Consider the following 19810-nt stretch of genomic DNA (forward strand, 5'->3'; position numbering starts at 1 on the left):
ACAACCCACTTCTGTGCTTTTTACCCTATTTTTTACTTATCTTAAAGTATGCACGTCTAGTGCCTTTTCAGGGGAAAAAAAAAGGGCGGGGGGGACTTGCAAGAGTTCAGGTAGAATAACTGTGCCCATATACTGCTCTCAGCAGCATAAAGAACTGCAATAAGTGGTTACTTATATCTGCCAAATAATATTCGATATCAGTTGGAACATTTACAAAACTGTAGGTTTTGAATGTGATCAGCAACGTAAAGTTATTCATGCTTATTCACCCTAACATGACACAATGAAGATACTTCAACTGAGAGTTGACCTCGGAGGAATACAAAGGCGTCTGCAAGAGAGCAAGAGGAAACGATTAATCCCACACTGCAAGGATTCCTCTCCTCACGCACTTTAGGGTAGGTCCTCGCCTCCCCAAAAGCATATCAACACCTGTGGGGTACTTCAGGAACGGAAAGCCCTATTAATAGCACCTTCAAGACGTCAAACAAAACAAATCGGGACCCTAATGCGCTACCGGTACTCAGCTTTATGCCTCGTTCATTCGGGACTGGTGCAACTGTTCCACCAGCATGTGCCAGTAAGTCCCCTCTTGGATGAAAGCACCAGGCCCAAGTGTAATTTCCTCAAGATGAAAGCGATGCTGCTCTGAACATATCAATCTTGCCACAGTACAGGCAAAGATGTCAACTCACCTTTCACTTAAGGTATATAATTACAGCTGTTGTGTAGCTTCTGGCTCTTGGTTAACTCATCAAATTTTCATTTCACCTTCAGCTTCTAAGAAATACTATCCTTCTCTCCCAGATAAAGGCATGCTGTAGTTATTACCTCACTTAATTTAATTTTCAGTACCTAGTGCTTAACGACACTGAAACAGACAGGTTCCAGCTATTACAAAGTGTGTCTACGTTATTCTCTGTGATTCAAACAATAACGTGTCAAACCTCTCTGCTCCTCCATGAGCTCCCACTCAGCTTCCAACGTAGGGCAAACACTTTCCCCTATGAAATTGGAATTGCGGGCTACGAGCCATTTGGAGAGTTGCCCTTTTGTGAGCCAACGCAGACCACAGAAGTTAGGACAACACACATGAGAGCTCAGGGGAGTCACCCAACACAGATGGGATCTGGCGTTGGGACACACCTTTAGCAGAGACCAAACACACGCAGTTTGATTAGCTTTCAGAGGGCTGCAAAGCCCTTCAGTACAAGGAAGAATTTTCACTAAAAATGGCATGCACAATTTGCACTAGGCCACCAAAACACAACCTACCGCAAATATAGCGGTGACTTTATACATAAAGAGGAAAGTACATGGACAGCATTGATAGTGGAAGGGATTTGGGACAGAAATGTTCATTTAATACACCTGCAAGCAGCAATACAAAACTCTGAAACAGAAAATACTCAAAAGCACGTTGGAAAGTGGAAGGAAGACATGTCTGAAAAATGCCATTTTTCCAATACAGAACGTATGTGCACAGTAGTGGGCCAGCTCCAGCATGTAGATAGATGACTGGATACTCAACAGCATGAAAGGGGTGGCTGAAATAGTACAGGAAATAGCTGCAGTATTTTTCAACAATCCTAATTATATTTACCTAGACATGACGACTTCACACCTTTGAAATTATGCTATATACTTTACTGTCAGGAGGCCATAAAAAGTATACATATCCTGCCCTATGTTACTGATCATAACGCATATATAAATAAACATACATGCTGAGAAGCCCCCAAAGCAAAAGAGAGAAATTGGGACTCAAAGAGCTGCTTTTTCTCCAAGACAAAAATTGTTTGTTTAGACACCACAGAAATATAGACACCATAGAAATTTAGACACCATAAGGTTGAGGACTAGACTGAGCTTAAAGTATCTATGGTCACCATTATCTCCAAGACTATAGTCTAAGTAACCTACATTGGAATTTAGACATAAATTTTATTTAACTGTACTCTTTAATTTTTCATAATAAATATTATCTTCCTTAAGACCCATAAATAGACAAGGGTAAATCATGTGTGTGATTTTGTTCTTTTCTGTAAGTCTATGTCTTGGTGAAATTACTCACCAAGTCAGTCTCACCTAAAAAAAAGAGCATATTCATCTTTAAATGTGAGATTTATTTTCTTGTAAATCATTTAGAAATACTGGAAAATTAAATTCAATGTTCAATTCAAACCAAAAGGTTTCCCTTCTCCTGAAATCTGGCCATCACTCAGAAAAACCCATTCAGCAAAATTTTAGGGTTTTTTTCTCACACTGAATGCCAAAAACTAACAAACTCCTATATTGAGAGAGAGAGAGAAATGAAAGGAGAGAATGAAGAATTCTACAGACCAATTGATGAAATCACATCATAACAGTCCTAAGCACTACTGTAGAGATAAGGTCAGAAAAGGACAATAAAATACACAGAGAAGCCAAAGTTGTACAAAGAGATACAGCTAAGGGACATGTGATTGAGAATCTGAGGCAATGTAAGATGTTTATTTTGCAAAAGCTTCCATAAATTCTCCATACTATTGCCAGCAGAAGGTATAAGGAGGGTACGTCTTATCTTTTTCAAATAATCTGCTTTATTCAGAAACATCATTTTAAATAGTCCTAAAGGTGTTTTGAGCAAGCCTAACTTAGTCGCTTGAAGAGGATTAGAGGTCACGCGCACTTTCTGTCGCACTGGCAGATCTGCGGGATGCTGCTTCCCAGCTAGTGCGCACTGACAGGCAGTACAGATGGTAAAAATGTCAATTAGCACAGCAAGATCGGAAAGTGGACATCTGTCCTCACCAGTACTTTTAACCAGGAGACGGCTTTCCTGCTGCTATGTTTTTTTCATATTACACATACTGACTTAATTACTGTTCCTGAATATTTTTTTTTATTTCTTGCTTCTCCCTTAAGTATTGAGTCCTGTGACAATAATGAAAGAGCATTGCAAATGAAAGTAATCTGAAATATCGTTTCTATATGAAGATATAAAACAACTAAGGAAGTGAAAAAGAACAAGCGGAGACAAAAAAATTAATGGAAATAGCAGTTCAATATGACGTCAGACTTCATATGTTACTGGCAAAAGAAGCAGCCGTCCGTCTTATATTCTGTGTGACAATAAGCCACAGACTGGCTGGGTTTATGTTCATTTGTCCACACAAGTATGAATATTTTATCTTTTTTAAGTGCTTTTCTATGTCAAAGCTGTGCAATACTTCTTTTCTTGACCCAAGTGTTTTAGAATGATTATGCAGATTTGGGTTAAATTTATATACAAATAGTATACACAGGTTTAGGAAATATTGCAAAAATTAATTACTCATGCTTGAATAATCTCTTAAGGTTTCAGTTTCCAAAAAGTTTGCCCAAAATTTGTTTGAAATCGGTGGGAGGATGAAAGTGATTGCATAGAAAAAATGTTCTACAATGTTGTGCAGTACATTAAATGCATTTCTGATTTCATCCAGCATTGTTGCTTTTCTGGAGGGGAAAAAAGATTAAAAAACTGGAGAAATGCCACTTAATGAATTTTCTCTGTTCCTTATCTACATCTGTCAGTTACTGCATGCTGAATATAAAAACATCATTTCAATTAGTGCTTCCTGGAAAATTGTATTTCTCTGACAGTCATCTCCACTGCAACCAAATGGAGCATGACAAACAGAGAATGATTTTGATGCTGCAAAAATAGCAAAAGCACATCACTACTAAAGCAACAATTTAAAAAAAACCCATAAAACTTTTAAGAGAATGTTTCACATCTGCTTAAATTATGAGATGAAGAATGGAGAATTTACATTTGCACTGATTGTGCAAATAAACCATTCATTACTTACTAACTTCCTTCTGTACATTTTCTGACACATCCAGAAAAGTAGATAAAAATTTCAAATAGCAAAAATTGTAAACAATGTAATTTAAAAATCACAGCATGTGTAACTTCAAATGCAAAAAAATTGTTCAGCAAGTTAAGCAAAGGCTTCACAATGATACTGAACTGCTATTGAAATTAACGCATAGAGGTAAAGCAACTATTGTGGTTAGTGAGCTCTTAATGACGATTAGATACAACATGCATGAATTCTTCCTACAAGAACACAGACCTATATTTTAGCTCATGAGCTCCTATCACTCTAGTGTCAATCTCTCTTCTCAAATGATAAGCATTCCTAGCACCACATTAGCCAGGTCTTCACAGAAACTAAAAAGTAAAACACCACAAAGTCTCACCACAACAATTATTTCATTTTCTTTGCCTTGATTCACCAATTCCATTTATTTCACATTTAACTATGAAACAATGCCTGCCATTACTACTGCTACAGAACGCTTTTGTATAACTTGCCCAGGCGCACCGCGTTCTACAGCTCTTGCATAGGTTCTCAGAACTTCATAATGTGAATTACAAATATTAGCCCAGTTACTGCTGTTGTAACATAGAAAATTCAAACATACAACCTCATTCAATGTTTAGCGGGATTGTGCACTCTGGGTTTGGAAGCAAATTTCTGTGCACTATTCTGCTCTTCTCTCTTGAAAAAGCTAGAGTGACAGAAGGCCTTTTTTTTTTCCACTTTGATCTAAGAAGTAGTATCTATCTAGTGACTGAAAGAGCTGAAAAAGTCAAATTTTCAATTCAAATGAATGGCTAGTAACTGACAGATTTAGTTTCCAAGATCTGCTTTAGGAAACTGTGCCTACCTAAGAAATTGGGGAAGGCAAGGAGACATGCACAGTAAACTGTGTTTACTGTTATGGTTTTGATCAAATGCTAAGGAAGGTCTATTTTGTCCCTTACATCTAATGATGTCATCAAGCACACTATGTGTAATCCAACATCAGTCTTCATTAGGCCATGAAGTCTTCATGACACTTGTTTAAGGGGTATCTAAGTAAAACAAACACCTGCTTTGGTACTAGGTATGCCACAAAAATATACGTTGCATTAAACTACCTGTTTTACTGACACAAGATGATTTGTTTTCAAACTAAAACATACACCAGAGATGTGAAACACAAAGCGAAAATATTCACACCTAGAATGGATGCCTCTGTGACCTCCCAGTTTTATCGTGCTGCTTGAAAAAATTTTGGATGCAGTACATTGAAATTCTGTTTAGGTCATATTAAATAAAATCAGCTGAGAGAATGCAGTTCTTCAGTAGGAGACTTATTTAATGAGAGCATTTACTAGTTTCAGCAAGCTGAATTTGAATTTCACTAGTGAATGAACCTCAACGGATAATAATTTCTTTCTAATCTCGGAACAACAAAGCTGTCTGTAAAGTGTAATGAATGTCTTTACCTGTTTTCAGTAATATCACTTGCTTACATTTGTTTACATAAATTTTAAGAAACTTGTCCAAAAATTCAAAGCCTTTGGAACTACAAATCATCTAGCACACGTTCTGTAAGCTTTACGCTGCTGGCGCTACTATTTCTATGAGTCCATTTGGCAGCTCTGCCCACAGACCCTTGCAGGATTTAGAACCTTCTTGAGTCAAACGCTTTACAGCTAGATCCAAATAGCCAACACACAGAAAAGAGGGGCACAGAAAGGGCAGAACCAGGAAATTAATTAATTCCCCCTCCATTTCCTCATTAATCATCCTCCCTCTTTACATCTAACAGCAACAACTGGCCAAGTCACCCTGTCCTGCCCTCCTGAGTTCTGCCACCGCAGTACAGGGACCACCCTTCAGCCTCTGGAAAGCAGCAAGCTAACTACAAAAACCATCATGCAAACCTTCTCTGTTATAAGTTGCAAACAGAACAATCACTCTTAAGTCATACAAAGTACATAAATACTTCTCCAAATCCATGGCTTTTTTTTAGAAACAAAGTAACTGAAGAGCTTAACGTTCATTCTTACAGACTGATGCATCTAATGTAAATGTTAGGAACAGATACATAACAACTTGCCTTTCTACAATGAGTTTCTACCTCTCAATCTCTTTCTAGCTATAGAAATGCATCAGCAACTTTATCTCAATTTTACGAGGCAGCGAAAGGCTGAAGTTCTTGCCCCAGACAGTTTGGTGGCAGTTCAGGGGCGTAAATTCACATCTCCTGGGATTCCTGATTTACGCTCAGCTGCAAGATACCACGCAGGATTTATCACTGCCAAAAGCACTCAGTGCTCCATGACATGTTTCATTCATTTCCCCATCTAGCCATTTTGGTTTTATTTCTTCTTTCTTCTAATTTCTTTTTAAAGTAAAATTGCTCTGAAAAGAAGCTATTAACCAGGAACAAATAATTTACATAAGATGACTAATAACAGCAGGATCAGAAATGGTTCCCGATAGTGACTGTAACGCAGTCCAAAAAAAAGCCACTCATCTGAAAGACATGCTACAATTTCTTAATAATCTAATGACTGGACTTATGTGCAGTGCGTAACCATGAGCCAATATCAAGGCAAGAGATGAGGCATCAAATATTAAAGGCAAGATATGCATCATAACAGATGACTAATATTTTTCTTGCCCAAACAGACAACAAAAAGCTTTCTGCAAAGGCTGATAACAAAGCATTCAACGAGAGCTGCGGGTCCAGTATGAAGACAGAGGAATTAGAATTTCTTTTTTACAAATGTACTGCTGTCAGTGGGCGTACAGCTGTTGAGAGGGAAGATAATCACCCCACCAGAAATCATTTCTTCAGCTCTTACTCCACTCAATAATTGTTACACCATTTACATATGTCTCATCTTGTGTACCACAGGCTCCTGGAGATGTTTTTCTTTTGTTCTATCTCGATGTAGTGTCAAGTACAATAAAGTCATTACAGATTTAGGTCAGCAATACTAATAAATACTAACAATCTAGTATGCATATCCACCATCCAGCTCCCACCCATTACCAACCAGATAATAAAGAAGTCACTAAAAATTCCTTGTTACATTATCTATAAACAACAGTGCAGTAAGAGTGCAGATCTTCACCTGGCACTCAGAGACAGTTAACCTAAAAGTTATGGAAGGTCTTTACTGCTGCTAAGCCAACCAACCCCAAGCCAGTGGGATATGCCACAGATGCTGGGAACTTCAGGTTTGTTCAGCACCACGTATCCTCAGCAGTTTACTGGTATTGGGGCTATTTTGGAAGAGAAGGAGAGGGAACGAGGGAATGTAATGGTTTCTTTTCCCCCATCCCCCCTTTTCCAGGTAGTCAAAGCCTCAAGACAGTTTCTTCTGTTGGTTTTTTTTGTTTTTTAAACACAGCTAGGATTTCACTCCCACAGAAGGTAACGTTACGGTTTAGAGTAGACTGTACAAATACTCTCTGCACAGGCTTCCGGATTACCCACAAAGCTCTGATTTCCTATTGAAACATAGATGTATAAGATTGCATCATTTCAATGAAGCTGACAGAGAGTATGAGGGAAACAGTTTCAAAAACATGCTGTTACAATGCTGAGTAATAATATGATTGTTCCAGATAATGTGAAAGCTTTTTCTTGCTCTTAATATTTAAGCCAAATCAAGCATCCCTGACTACAGCTTAAGACAGACTTGCTGGCTCTTCTGTAGGATCGGGCTTAAAAAGCACTAACATATGAATCATGTAATGGCAGAGAAGAGCAACCATCTAAGTTTAATGGAGGAGATCCAAGGTCTTTGCCACGAAAAAGAACAAGGAATAAATGAGTACATAATAAAGTCAAAGTGGAAAACCTTCTTTAATTAATACATCTCCATAACCACTTACCATCACTTTCACTGGACCCTACAAAAAAATTCACCACTTCATATGTATTGCTAATGGCAACCACGGGGGATGGGGAGGGGAAAAAAAAGACCCTGAAATCAACCCGTGACTCTCTGTTCCCAAACCACAGTTTGAGTAGCGCTGCTGACAAGCAAACCACTCTGGTTGCTACAGAGGCAGCTTCTGCCTGTCCGCATGGATACAGCACAGCCTGGGGAAATGCGAGTCCCCCAACGGAAACACGACCATCACTCACGGTCCATAGGGAGGCTCTCTTCGTACGGCTCAAGTAAGCGCCCGTGTGAAAGCATGTACTGGCTGGGAGCTGTGTGTGTGCAGGAGCTCCTCTAAGCCCTGGAGTAAGTGCAGCCACCACCAGTCCACCAGCAGGACCAGAGTGAGCCGCGGGCAACTGGTAGAGCAGGGAATAACGTGGTCTTTGCATGCAATCCTCTCCTGCGGAGGAGAGGGAAAGAAAGGATGGAGCCACGTGTCCGCCTGTGCACAGGCCCAGACTTACTGCGAGTCTGACCGGTGACGCTGAGCCGGGGGCCTCCCGCTGCTGACTACCACCACAACAAAGCAATCCACAATTACAAAAATAGCTGCTAGACTGTCTACTGTTCATGGGCGATAAAAAGCCTTCAACTTCGACTTTTCCCATTTCTTATCGCAGGACAACTTCATGTCACTTGAAGTTTTGCAAGTCAAACGTTATGTTCAAAGGACATATGTGGCAATGAAACGGCCCAGAAACTGAGGCCGTCTGACTGAAATTCAATACAGCTGAATATATACTAAGGAGAGCCTCAGCTGGCTTCTCTACACTTATAATGTACTTTCAGACAGATGTGGCCTAGACTCCCTAAAGACTCCTCATGATTTTCTGTTCAGTTCTGTAGAGCTTGTCCACTCAGGATGACAGTCCTAGTAATCTGAGAAAGAAAACGCCCAAAGAATAAAAGATGTGCAACCAGGAAAGCGTGGCCTGAGAAAGGAAGACGTTATGCAGCTGAAGACGCATTAGACAGACTTCTAAGTCAGTACAGCATGACGCTCTTCTGCAGTACCCTGAAAGTCCCATGCATCTCTCTTTTTATATGAAGGATTTTTACTGTTATTATTTGTCACTGCAGTCACCATAGTTTCTTTAGTATAAGCAGTTCCAAGGGTCTATAGCTCATATTTATTTGATGAAGCCTATGGGAAATGTTAAAAGTAACATAGCATAACAACATATGCTCTCATAACAACAGCATGGAAAAGAGGTTTTTTTTCTAGACGAGGCCAGGAATTTGTAGGTTAAGGTAGCTAATTCCTCATATAGCTGTTTTAATCTTTTACATTAAAATAAATAACAGAAGAAGAAATTTTATGTTCGGAAGAAAGAGACGCGTTTTTATGATGTCTATAAGGGAGTCAAAATACCAAAACCCACTTTGCCGAGTCTGCTTCCATAGCATGATTCTTTCCCGCCCTCACTTAAGAAAAAACAACAAATAAACCAGATAGCAATGAACTGCATTTTTCTGAGGTGTTACCTCCAAGTGCTGCTACTTGGCAACTTTTCTTAATTTCACTGCTATCTTTGTCAGTGTCATCTGCTTTTCCTATGAGTAATGTCAGCTTGTCAGCTACACAGCAACAGTACTCACTTCGAGCTCTGCCTTTGCAAGAGGCAGAGCATTTGCAATAGTGTGTCTTGTGCTGCTGTGTATTCAGGAGAGTATTCAAGGTATCTAAAAAAAAAGTGAGAACACTGAAGAAAACAAAGTGCTATGATCATTATGCCATCTGCAAGCAACATTAAATGCCACAATCACTCCTGCAAGTGACAATGACATCACTCAAAACCACAAAGCCCCACCTGTGAGGAGACAGTAAGATAAGAAGATGCTTTTTGAGCATCCAATGGATGACATCCCACTGCTCAGGAGCATTAGAATAATTTGAAACCTCTAACATAGCACACACAGTGTTCTGCTCCCTGTTACCTGCGTAACACTGTTGCACTCATCATCACCCATTTGCTCCATCCTCTCCATAAAGAAGTGGGACCCATCCTTTAGATCATCAGCTGCCTCTCCTGTAGACTTAAGTGCGGCACAAACTTGGAGGAACAAAAAAAGTGAAAGAAGCTGTAAAATTTCATCCAAAGGTGCCAGCATGAATACTATTACAGTGAATATCTCATAACTGAACACAGATACACGGTCAAAGCTTAGAGTCACCAGGCACTGATAATTTAGCAAGTCAAGCTCCCTATTGCCCCATTTTCTAGATAAGTGGAGAAAAGATGGCAAAGAAAGTCTCAAGACTTTCCAGTCTTCTGGTAACTAGTTAATTCAGCCCACAAAAGCTGGTGTAAAAGAGCAGCAGAGCAGAGCAGGGGACTCGCCATCAGTAGCAGTGTTTTAGTTGGGATGATGGCACTATTGGAACAGATGTAAAGTTATTCCTCCAAAGAGTTCTCAGCCTTATGTAAGGATAATAAAAATAGGATAATACCAAGAGATGCCTTTTTTAATACTGTGAAAAGTGACAACATTTTCTTGACTCCTGTTTTATTTTTGAATTATTAGAAAATATAAACTGTGACCAAAGCAATCCCAAGATGCACTGTGGGATACAGCATTATTTTATTCTTAAACCCACATGCAGCAGAACTCCATTAGAAACACAACACCCCCAGCCACCTCCTAATTTAGCACACTAAAAAGCCCAACAGAATAGATTCTCTCTTATATGAAGCATATATTGTCAATCACCTTGATTAGCCCTCAACATAACTAACTTGATCTGAATGCAATAATCACTACTAAAGTTCTCCAGATTCTTTTCCAGTGCAAATCAAATACTAAGTCAAATTATAAAGTAAGTACCTCAGGGAAGGTGTTCCTAGCCACCAGCTGTAGTAAGAGTATGTCAGAAGCAGTCAAGGACACTGTATTTTTAGGCACACCAAACTGGTCCCACTTCAAAAGTCCTACAAAAAATCTTAATAGAAACATTCTAGAACGTGTAAGACTTAATCAAGGTTTGCTCGTAAGTTTTCTCCACAAATGAATAGTGTATCTCACTAGCCTGTTTTTCACTCTTTATTGAATACATAACTTCCATTGTATATTCTGTAGAAATACAGACTCTGACCTGCATCTTACCTTGCATTTTATTACAGGGGTGACGTGGAAACCCTTTCAGTCGGGTAGGGGCATCCAAATAACTAGAGCTACTGATCTCGGCCAGCTCAAACCTGTGGGAATGCCAGGTAGCAGAGGCAAACATGAGACAGAAACAGCAAGCATGAAGGAAGAGCACACCCTGGGAGACTCCTGAAAAGAGAAGACTTCAGGTCCAAAACCCAGTTCTCACTGATGACAAAAGCAGGAAATATTTGGGGGATACAAAAGATGGAGTTCCAGCAATCCAAAAAGCCACTGAAAACTGCTCAACTATAAAGGACCTCTATTCAAGGTGACAAAAGTGGGAAAGGATTTGCATTCCTATCTCTTCACTTATTTGGTCATAATATCTATGTGTTCTTTATGTTAAGAATGACTTCTTCCACCTTTTTAATTTTGTCTTCTGTGGTTTGAGAAGTTGAAAACTTTGTGTGTCTTTTGGCAAGTGCACATTCAAGAGAATGTAATAAGGCAGCTCTGCATCAAAGCTCTGGCAGAAGTGTGCTCACCTTACAAGTAGTTATGAATTTGTGTTAGACACATTAGCAGAAATCAAAATATTATATTGTATCATAATAGAAGCACCAAATTCATATTAACAACCATCCTTGGGCAGCTTCAGTGAGTAAACAAAAATCACGTTTTCTTAATGCCCCCAAAATAACCCCTTCAGTTATTAATTAACCTTCATTATACATGTGGAAGCTGAAGTTTTTATTTGAAATAAGATCTCAAATTGGAAGTAATTTAATCAATTTATGGCTTTAACCATTTTCCTTGCACAGCAGTTACCTATGTTTATATTGTGCTAGCCATTTCATTTTACTTCCAGCCGATTAATTCATTGCTTTGCTTAATCCAGCTTAACTGGGAAGAGGCACTCTTAATCCAAAATAAGAACATCCATACAAAGAGTTAATCCATAATGGTTAATCAGGAATAGATGTTCCAGAATAAATCCACAGGCTGAGAATAGGTAAATCCCTTAGACTGGTTTGATTTAGACCACTTTCACCTCAGCTTCTCAAAGCTGCTGCTAGATACGTACCTCCTCATCCCACAGCCATGGCAATACGGGTGTTTGGAGTTGAAGCCACACATCATGCGACAAGAGAACACAGTAATTTACTTTGTCAATTTAGAAACAAATTCTTGCAAGTAAAGAGGAACAAAAAGACCAAGAAGCAGAAAAGAAGCAAAAAGATTAAAGAAAAGCAACTAAACCCAATGTTCTTACTATACGAAAATAGAGCAGAATTCTAGGCACTCAAAGACTTTTATCATGTAACACAGAGGCACAGATTTAGATAACCACTACTTAGGGACTTAATTACATTCTTTACACTGAAAGAGATGGAAAAATGAAGTTATCCCAGTTATGCTCACCCCAAGAAAAGCAATATTTAAAACATTTACCTGACTTAACCTAGAGGTTTGTCCCATTAGTAACTTTAATTGGAAATCTTATTTTGATTTTCATATGCTTCTCTTTTGGTAGGAGAGTAGGCTTTTCTTTGCATAGTTCCTTAACTGGTCAGCTTATTTTTCTTGTATAGTTCCTGCCTCACACAGAACGTTTTGGGGAAAATCAGTCCAAATTCATAGTAAGGTCAGTGTCCAAAATCTTATGCAAATTACTGCTAGCCAACTGCTATACAAATATTATTAAACAGAAGTCTTCCCAAGTCACTTTCAATGGCTGTTGAACACAGCATGATAAGTGACTTTATATTTTCATTGAAGCTCAGGTTTCCAAGTTTGTAGCATAGAAGGCATTGGAATAAGTCTTTCTTAAATAGCAAAAAAAGATTCCTTTCCTAAGAAAAAAATGTTTTCGGAAACTGGCAATCTTCCTAAAACCCAGAATGATCCAGAAATGCAGACTATGATTCAAAAGTATTTTGTCATCTGTACAACCATTTTGCTTACAGCTGCAATGCAGCATTCTCTTCAAGACTGTTCATCGCACTTAAAGGATAAAATGACCCAACTGCCTACTCTGTTCCATCATTATTCATTAATGAAGAGACTGGGCCTAGAGGATTGTCATTGCAGGATAAAAAAAAGGTTCATTAATACATCCCTTAAGCATGACGCACATTAACACTAAACAAGAGACAAAGACAAGAAAATCTGATGCACTTTCAATCTACGCTTTAGCAATATTTAGAGAATGTTATCAGTTTAAATAGCACTGATAACATACTATTGTATTATGGAATAATTTTGATTAATATAGGAAGAGCAAACACCTTGAAATAACAGGGCTAAGGATGAAGTTATTCCTTTCAGGCAGACATCTTGGGTATGCATCTGTTTTCTACAGGTTATGTAAATGATAAGCAGAGATGAACTGAATGGTCATGCTGAAATATTCAGGATGCTAAAAGGCAGACTTTGTTTGTGTCTGTGTGTGTGTGTTGCCCTAATTCTGCTGTGCCTTCTGTTAAACTTATTTATAATTTTTCCTGTCTCCCTCTGTGCCTCCTATGTCTACTGCTCTTCCTGAAGATCATCTTAGCTGATCCTCCCTCCTCCCCCTGTATCCTTTTCCTCATTTCTTATTTTCCCTTTCATTTTATCCCAAAGAAACCAATGCCACTGATAAATATCAGATAACTCTTCCTTCTTCCCTCTGAGTTTCTACTGCTCAGCATAGTTCTCACTCTCTCCTTTAAACTTCTTATTCACTTTAGGGAAATTGTCTATTCTGTGACTCCGAGGTCACAACTGTTATTTAACAATACACACCTGTTTGATGGGGGGGTTGGTTGCTTGCTTGCTTGCTTTTTTAAGAGAGAAGCATGCGCACAAAGCAAGCAACACTTTGGGAGATCAGCATGTAGCAGTATTCATGTACTGTCAGAATTGATGTCTTCAAAGATGGCCATAGAACACTACGTACTTTGCAGGCTTATGAATGACATTAAAGAAAAGTCCTTTTAAGACAACAAAATATTGCTCATGTTGCAAGACTTTGAAAATCTTAAAAAACCCACTCTATTTGTTTAATGATTATGAAAAAGAGCAGCCAACAAAAAACTTCAAAAGGAATTACACAACCCTATTAATACCAAGTACCAGTACCACTTGCCATTTATGTGCCCTCAAGATTTTAGAACTTACTGGAAAAATGAACAACTCCTGTTATTATGGAAACAGGCTTGCAGAACATAAAAAGACTCTAACAGCATTAATCTTTTAAATTCCTGAGCTTTGTTTGTGTCACAGCCTTTATTTGCAATTAAGCTTAGTGCATATGAAGTTCACTGCCTGCCAACCCTCAGAGGACTGATACAGCCCAGGATGGGTAATTCAAGCTCCTTTTACACTGACCTACCAAACTCTGACCTATTAGACCTGTCTGGTAGAAGTGAGAAGGTATTACAATTTCATTCAGATCTTGATATCTGAGCAATTCATTCAACAAGGGTAACAATTATGTTTGATCCCCTCACCTTTCCCCCTACTTCTGGACTGGACTGATTTGCCACGAAACGATAATCCCGAGTCATGCTGAATTTGATCACTGTGACTCGAGATGAAAGGTTCTGGATCTTGAAAGCAATCTTTAATTCATCCAGTTTGTTCATTTGTTATAGTTCTAATGCTATAAAAACACAGGCTCTTCATCTATACTGAATGTATATGGATATATATACACATCTATACATCTATCTACTGCACTCTTGTTTACATGCAGTCAGGATGATACACACGAAGACCATCACCTCCACTGATGAAAACATACGCATAAGAATGTTTCACAGAGCTTACGCAGCCTTTTGTGCTCACCCGTATCAAAACACTAGATCTGTAAAATGTGAGATGTTTCCTCTGCCAATGGTTGAAGATGACAGGTGATATCATTAACTGATGCAAAATCCTCAATCCAGTCCACCTAATATGCTTTTCTCTTATGAATACAAAATTGTTTAATAACAACATTCTATTACTAACCAAATACAGCAAGTAATACAATCGACATCTAACCAGAACCAACACAGACCAACTTTCTCAAGAAATGATGCCTTAGAAGCGTACCCATTGGTGGATTCACTAGTTCCCTCGCTAGAAAGGACTTTGCTCTGCCTAGTCGCAGCAGTAGGCACCACAGACATAGCTCACATCAACAGCACCAAACTCTTCCAACCCGAGTCGTGTAACAAATGACGGTAAAGCCACAGGACCTCGGGCTTCAGCAAGAGCCGTATAAGCCCCAGCAGGATTCTGTACATGCCCGCGCAGACAGGTAACCGGTGCTGGCACCTGTGGTGTCCCGGCTTAGTGGTTAACCACCAAAGAAACTGAGCCGGATACATGCTGTCATCACATATTTCCAACTGCAGCGAAGACGCGGATTTCTCCAGGACTACTTTACTTTAGAAACACTTAATTTAGAGCTTGATCCCGCTCCTGAGGTAAGCGGCAGTTTTGCTGCAGGGCTAAGCAGACGGTTCGGAGTCGAAGCATGCTGCCCAGGGCCGGCTCCTGCCGCTGAGGTGCCCCCGTCCCCGCAGCCGGGCGGGCAGGGACACCTTCCTCCCCGACGGAGCAGCACTCCGCACCCGCTAGGACCCATAGGGCACAGAAACCAGATGCAATCGCCAAGTTGTAAATCTTACTCAAAGTCTTCTTAAACGTTAAAAAAAAGTCAATGCCAGGCTGAGGCAGTTATTAAGGCTCCACGTCAGCTCCCCACTTGGAAATTCTTTTTCCTTATAATATATCTTTAAGATGTTTTCCTCTGCTATGGCACTCCACATTTGTTCTTGTTACATCTTTCCCCTGCCCCTGAATCCAGACTGCATCTGCTGTGCTTTATGTAATGCAGCTTCGTGCAACATCATAGGACCAAAATACACAATTTCAATGGGAAACTGCCACTATAGATTCTGCTTTTGTTGATTTTAAGAGAGTAGCTTCACTATCGAGGCCTCTGCTTCTTAAAGTCGAATTCCTTGAGGCTGAAAACAGTCGAACTGGTCCTGAATCCTGGCTTTATCAAGCTGCTGCCTTCAACACCCTTGGCTTGTCCTTGAAATGGCTTTCTGCAGCCATGACTCACTCCACTACAGCACTCATTTTGCTGTCAGAAAACTGAGCTGAGTGACAGAGAGTTAATCACGGAGGGATGTCTCCGTGTGAGAGGGATGACAGGGAGATTCCTGGGGCACGAGGAAGGAACACCAAGCAATCAGATCAGTGTTCTTGCTGTTTAAAAACAAAGAAAAGTGGTATCTACAATTCTATTTTCCTGGCTTCAAAAGCACTTTCTCAATTCACAATTTCATTTATGTGTAGGAAAAAAAATAGTACAGCCAAGCTTTTGCCTCACGAGCAACCACTTAAAGGGGGAAAAGTGCACAGCAGGAAGTATTTGAATTATATGAGTATTAGGAGAAAATAACATATTGCAAACAGGCAGGTAATTAAGCTGTTTGCAGGCTACTTTGCTCTTCACATACCACATCACTGGTATGTAACTGACTGGCTATTTGTTCTTCAGAAAGAAACTCCTTTAATACTGTATTGTAGTTCTGGAAACTTTGGGGTATAATTTTGCTACTGCTATAAAATAGAGGACCAAGCGTTCTTGTGCTAGAGTAGACCGTGAGGATCTGTTTCAATAGCAAAATTCTGTCTGGAATTTGCCTTCAGACAGGTTAAGCAGGATGTCTGAAAGCTGTCATTCCAGAACTGATAACACAGGATGCTTTCTGGAACATATTTATTTACCATGCACCTGAAAACCATGCACAGTCATTAGGCTGTTTGCTTCCCAATAAATGTTAATAATCTGTGATCTGTGTGATATCATCTAAGCTCCTTATACTCTCTCCCTTTCCTCTGTCCGCTCAGTGTTTACAAATTATGATTAGACATTAGTCCCCTATCTGGCACGGTGGGGATTTGAATTATGATTGAAGACCAGCAAAATACAAACGTACTGAAAAATAAAGCAATTTACATCTCAATTTGCTATATCCCATGCTATATACAAGTCATTATGAATACCTGAGTTCATTAATTTTCCCTGAAATTCACATGCAATAGTGGTATAAAAGCCAAGTGTAAACCACCTCTTTTTCCCTGCCCACACTGAGGTCAGCTCCTGAGCCAGCCAGTCATTTTTCCAGCTCTATTTCCTAGCACAGTTACACAGACAGCTGTGCTGACACTGAAAACCAGTGGCAACAAATAGCTGGGAACTAGAGGGTGGCAATAGTCGTGGCTTAAAGCATCTAAACTGCTAAACAATACTTAGAGCATCAACATAAAAGTCTTCAGTGTATGTTTACAAGCACTTACCTCACATAGTATCAGTGCTAAGAAAATTACTGAAATTAAAAGTATTAATTTGTAGCACTACAGTGGCAACCACAGGTGTACATGTTAATGGTCTGTATGAAACCCAGTGATGCTCAAAATGTTCTGTTTATCCTCATAGCAAGCATTGTTTATCCTCACAGCAAATGCAGCCACACACTTCTTGCTTTTACAGTTCTAATGTTTGCATAACATAATGCTCAAGCTATTCAGCAGCAGAATACTTCTCAACCCTTACATGCCTATATATTTCAAATGTTTGGATTTTCACAAATCTCAGGAAGTTTTATTTCTGTAAAAAAAAGAAGAAACTAATCTATGTGGATTACATAATGTTTGTACAATAAATGCCATAACATAGATCGAAGGTGTTTATTCTTGCTTAACTCACATATATCTCTCGCATAATTATCCCCTTATGTATACAGAGACAGAAAGAATATACACAAATGTAGAAAACATGTCAGGGATACCACAGTGATGATGCAAGGGAAGGTGCAAACTATAAATATGAACACTGACTAGAAACATGAAACACAAAGCTGAGATACGGAGCTCTGGTTTAGGCTCAAAAGTTGTGTGTGTATATGGTAAAACCCATCTAAATGCATTTAACTTTTTTTTTCCTTTGTGAAACTATACTTGCACAAAAAGATATGATATCTTTAAAATAAAGGAACAGACTGGTGGAAAAACATCTCCCGAGAATGGAACTGCCCTATATGGCTTATGCTGGTAGAAATAATTTTTTTCCAAGCACACAGCTGCTATGCCTCATTGTCAGCAAACTGATTTAATGCAGAAATCTAATGGAGTTTATTTAGAATTAATGGACAAGTATGAGAAGGACATGTCAGCATGATTTTTAAAGCTCTCATTTCTAACATGCAACACAAAATTAAGGATGAGTAAAGATATTATTTTCATGGACATGTTGGATTCAGTTTGGCACTTCTGTTTTTGAGGGTTTGTTGGATAGAAGGGATATAACTGCTTTTGAAACTTTCAGAAAATTAAATGTAATCTACCTTCCAGTTATTTCTAAAATTACATGCAGTTGAAAGATCACATTAAAGGTCTTTTATTTTGGACCTCTTCATGCCATAAATCTTCTGATCTGGAAAAAATTTGAGACCTCTAGGAATGATAAGTACAAAAGCATTATCTTTAAAGACTGTCAGAAAACAAATAACCACTGACTTTTGGATCTGAAGCTGACAAAGTAACATACATATAGACAGGGATTTAAGTAATTGTGGAAGTATTTTAAATGTGGTAGGGGCTTTGCATTAATTTATATCTCGGGGTAATTCTTATTTCAGTTCTAATACAGGTTTCTAATGATTCTGCTGTTTAGCAGATTGATTGCTCTTGCTCAGAGCTCACACTCGCTCACGCAACAGATAAAAACCTGCAAGCCAGGAAGCAAACTGTTTCAAAAGCAAGTTGCAGTATTTCTTTTTCTTTAAATGCTACAAGTGACCTGGCCTTCCAAATTTTTATTATTAGCAGCAAACTAACAAAACGTATGAATCCCAGGCATTCTTGGCAGTTTGCGATATTAAAAAAGCCAGAAGATACCACAGGGATGTTTTAATTAAATACTTTCACACAAAAAACTCGCAGTCTGATCTAAACCATAAGAAAGCAAACAGGCTCCTCTCAGTAATGTGTTCCCCAATTGTTCTTTTCTTTTCTTTCCCCCATAGATATTTTCAAATGTTGTATGTCTTGTGATATTTATCTTCCCCTTTAGTTAACTATTATATGCTGACTTTTTAATGCTTAATTTTAAGCAAATCAGTTGAACTAAAACTTCAATATGATCTGGCCTGTAGTGTCTCTCCTCCCAGATAACCCTTCTGAGGAGTTTGAATGCAAATTTTGCCAAAACTACAGCTTATGCCAAGATACACTGTCTCCTTGCTCTCCCTTCAGAGTGCACATGGACCTAAGAATGGACCACAGATACCTCAACGATGATAGTACAGGAGAAGTGTTGCCCCCAGTTCGCACCACCTGTAAGTCTTGGGACATCTGTTTGACATAAAAGAAGGGCTGAGCTGAGTACAAACCAACCAAGCACATCAGCCCAGGTCATCTCATCCAAAGGCTTCCTACAGATGTCAAAGCATGCAGCAAAGTCCTATGAGCCTCTGTAGACTCCATACATATCCAAACCATCATGAAAAATAGTTAAAAAATAGCGCAAACTGCTGATAGATCAGATTCTGAGTTCTTAACGAAAATGAGTAAGTTAAATCATCTACACAATTACAATTATTTTGAGAGTCCAGGTACCATAAGCAGTAGGAACAAATCATAGAGCAGCAGACCTGCCTTGAGGTACAATGCCTCATGGATTTTTCAATGCTATTTCAATTATATCCTTATAGATCCCAATAAAGGCAACTTTGGAAAACACAAGATGCACTTACAAGTTACCAAACTGTCCTGCATGACTAAGCTAATTTCTAAAGCATGAACATTATTTCCTTTTTCAATAAAGGTAATTACACAGTTTCATATAAATATATAAATATTTACAAGGCAAAAAGGAAATTATCCATCTATTCTGTCTAATTGTGA

General features: G+C 38.9%; 1 protein-coding gene across 5 annotated transcripts in view; it reads right to left on the bottom strand.

The window, feature by feature from the left end:
* Positions 1–19810, bottom strand: part of ATP2B2 (ATPase, Ca++ transporting, plasma membrane 2) — a 194570-nt gene that overhangs the window by 139545 nt on the left and 35215 nt on the right. The gene's annotated exons all lie outside the window — the stretch shown is intronic.

This window comes from Haliaeetus leucocephalus, unplaced genomic scaffold, assembly GCF_000737465.1.
Source record: "Haliaeetus leucocephalus isolate CR32 unplaced genomic scaffold, Haliaeetus_leucocephalus-4.0 Scaffold984, whole genome shotgun sequence".
NCBI lineage: Eukaryota > Metazoa > Chordata > Aves > Accipitriformes > Accipitridae > Haliaeetus > Haliaeetus leucocephalus.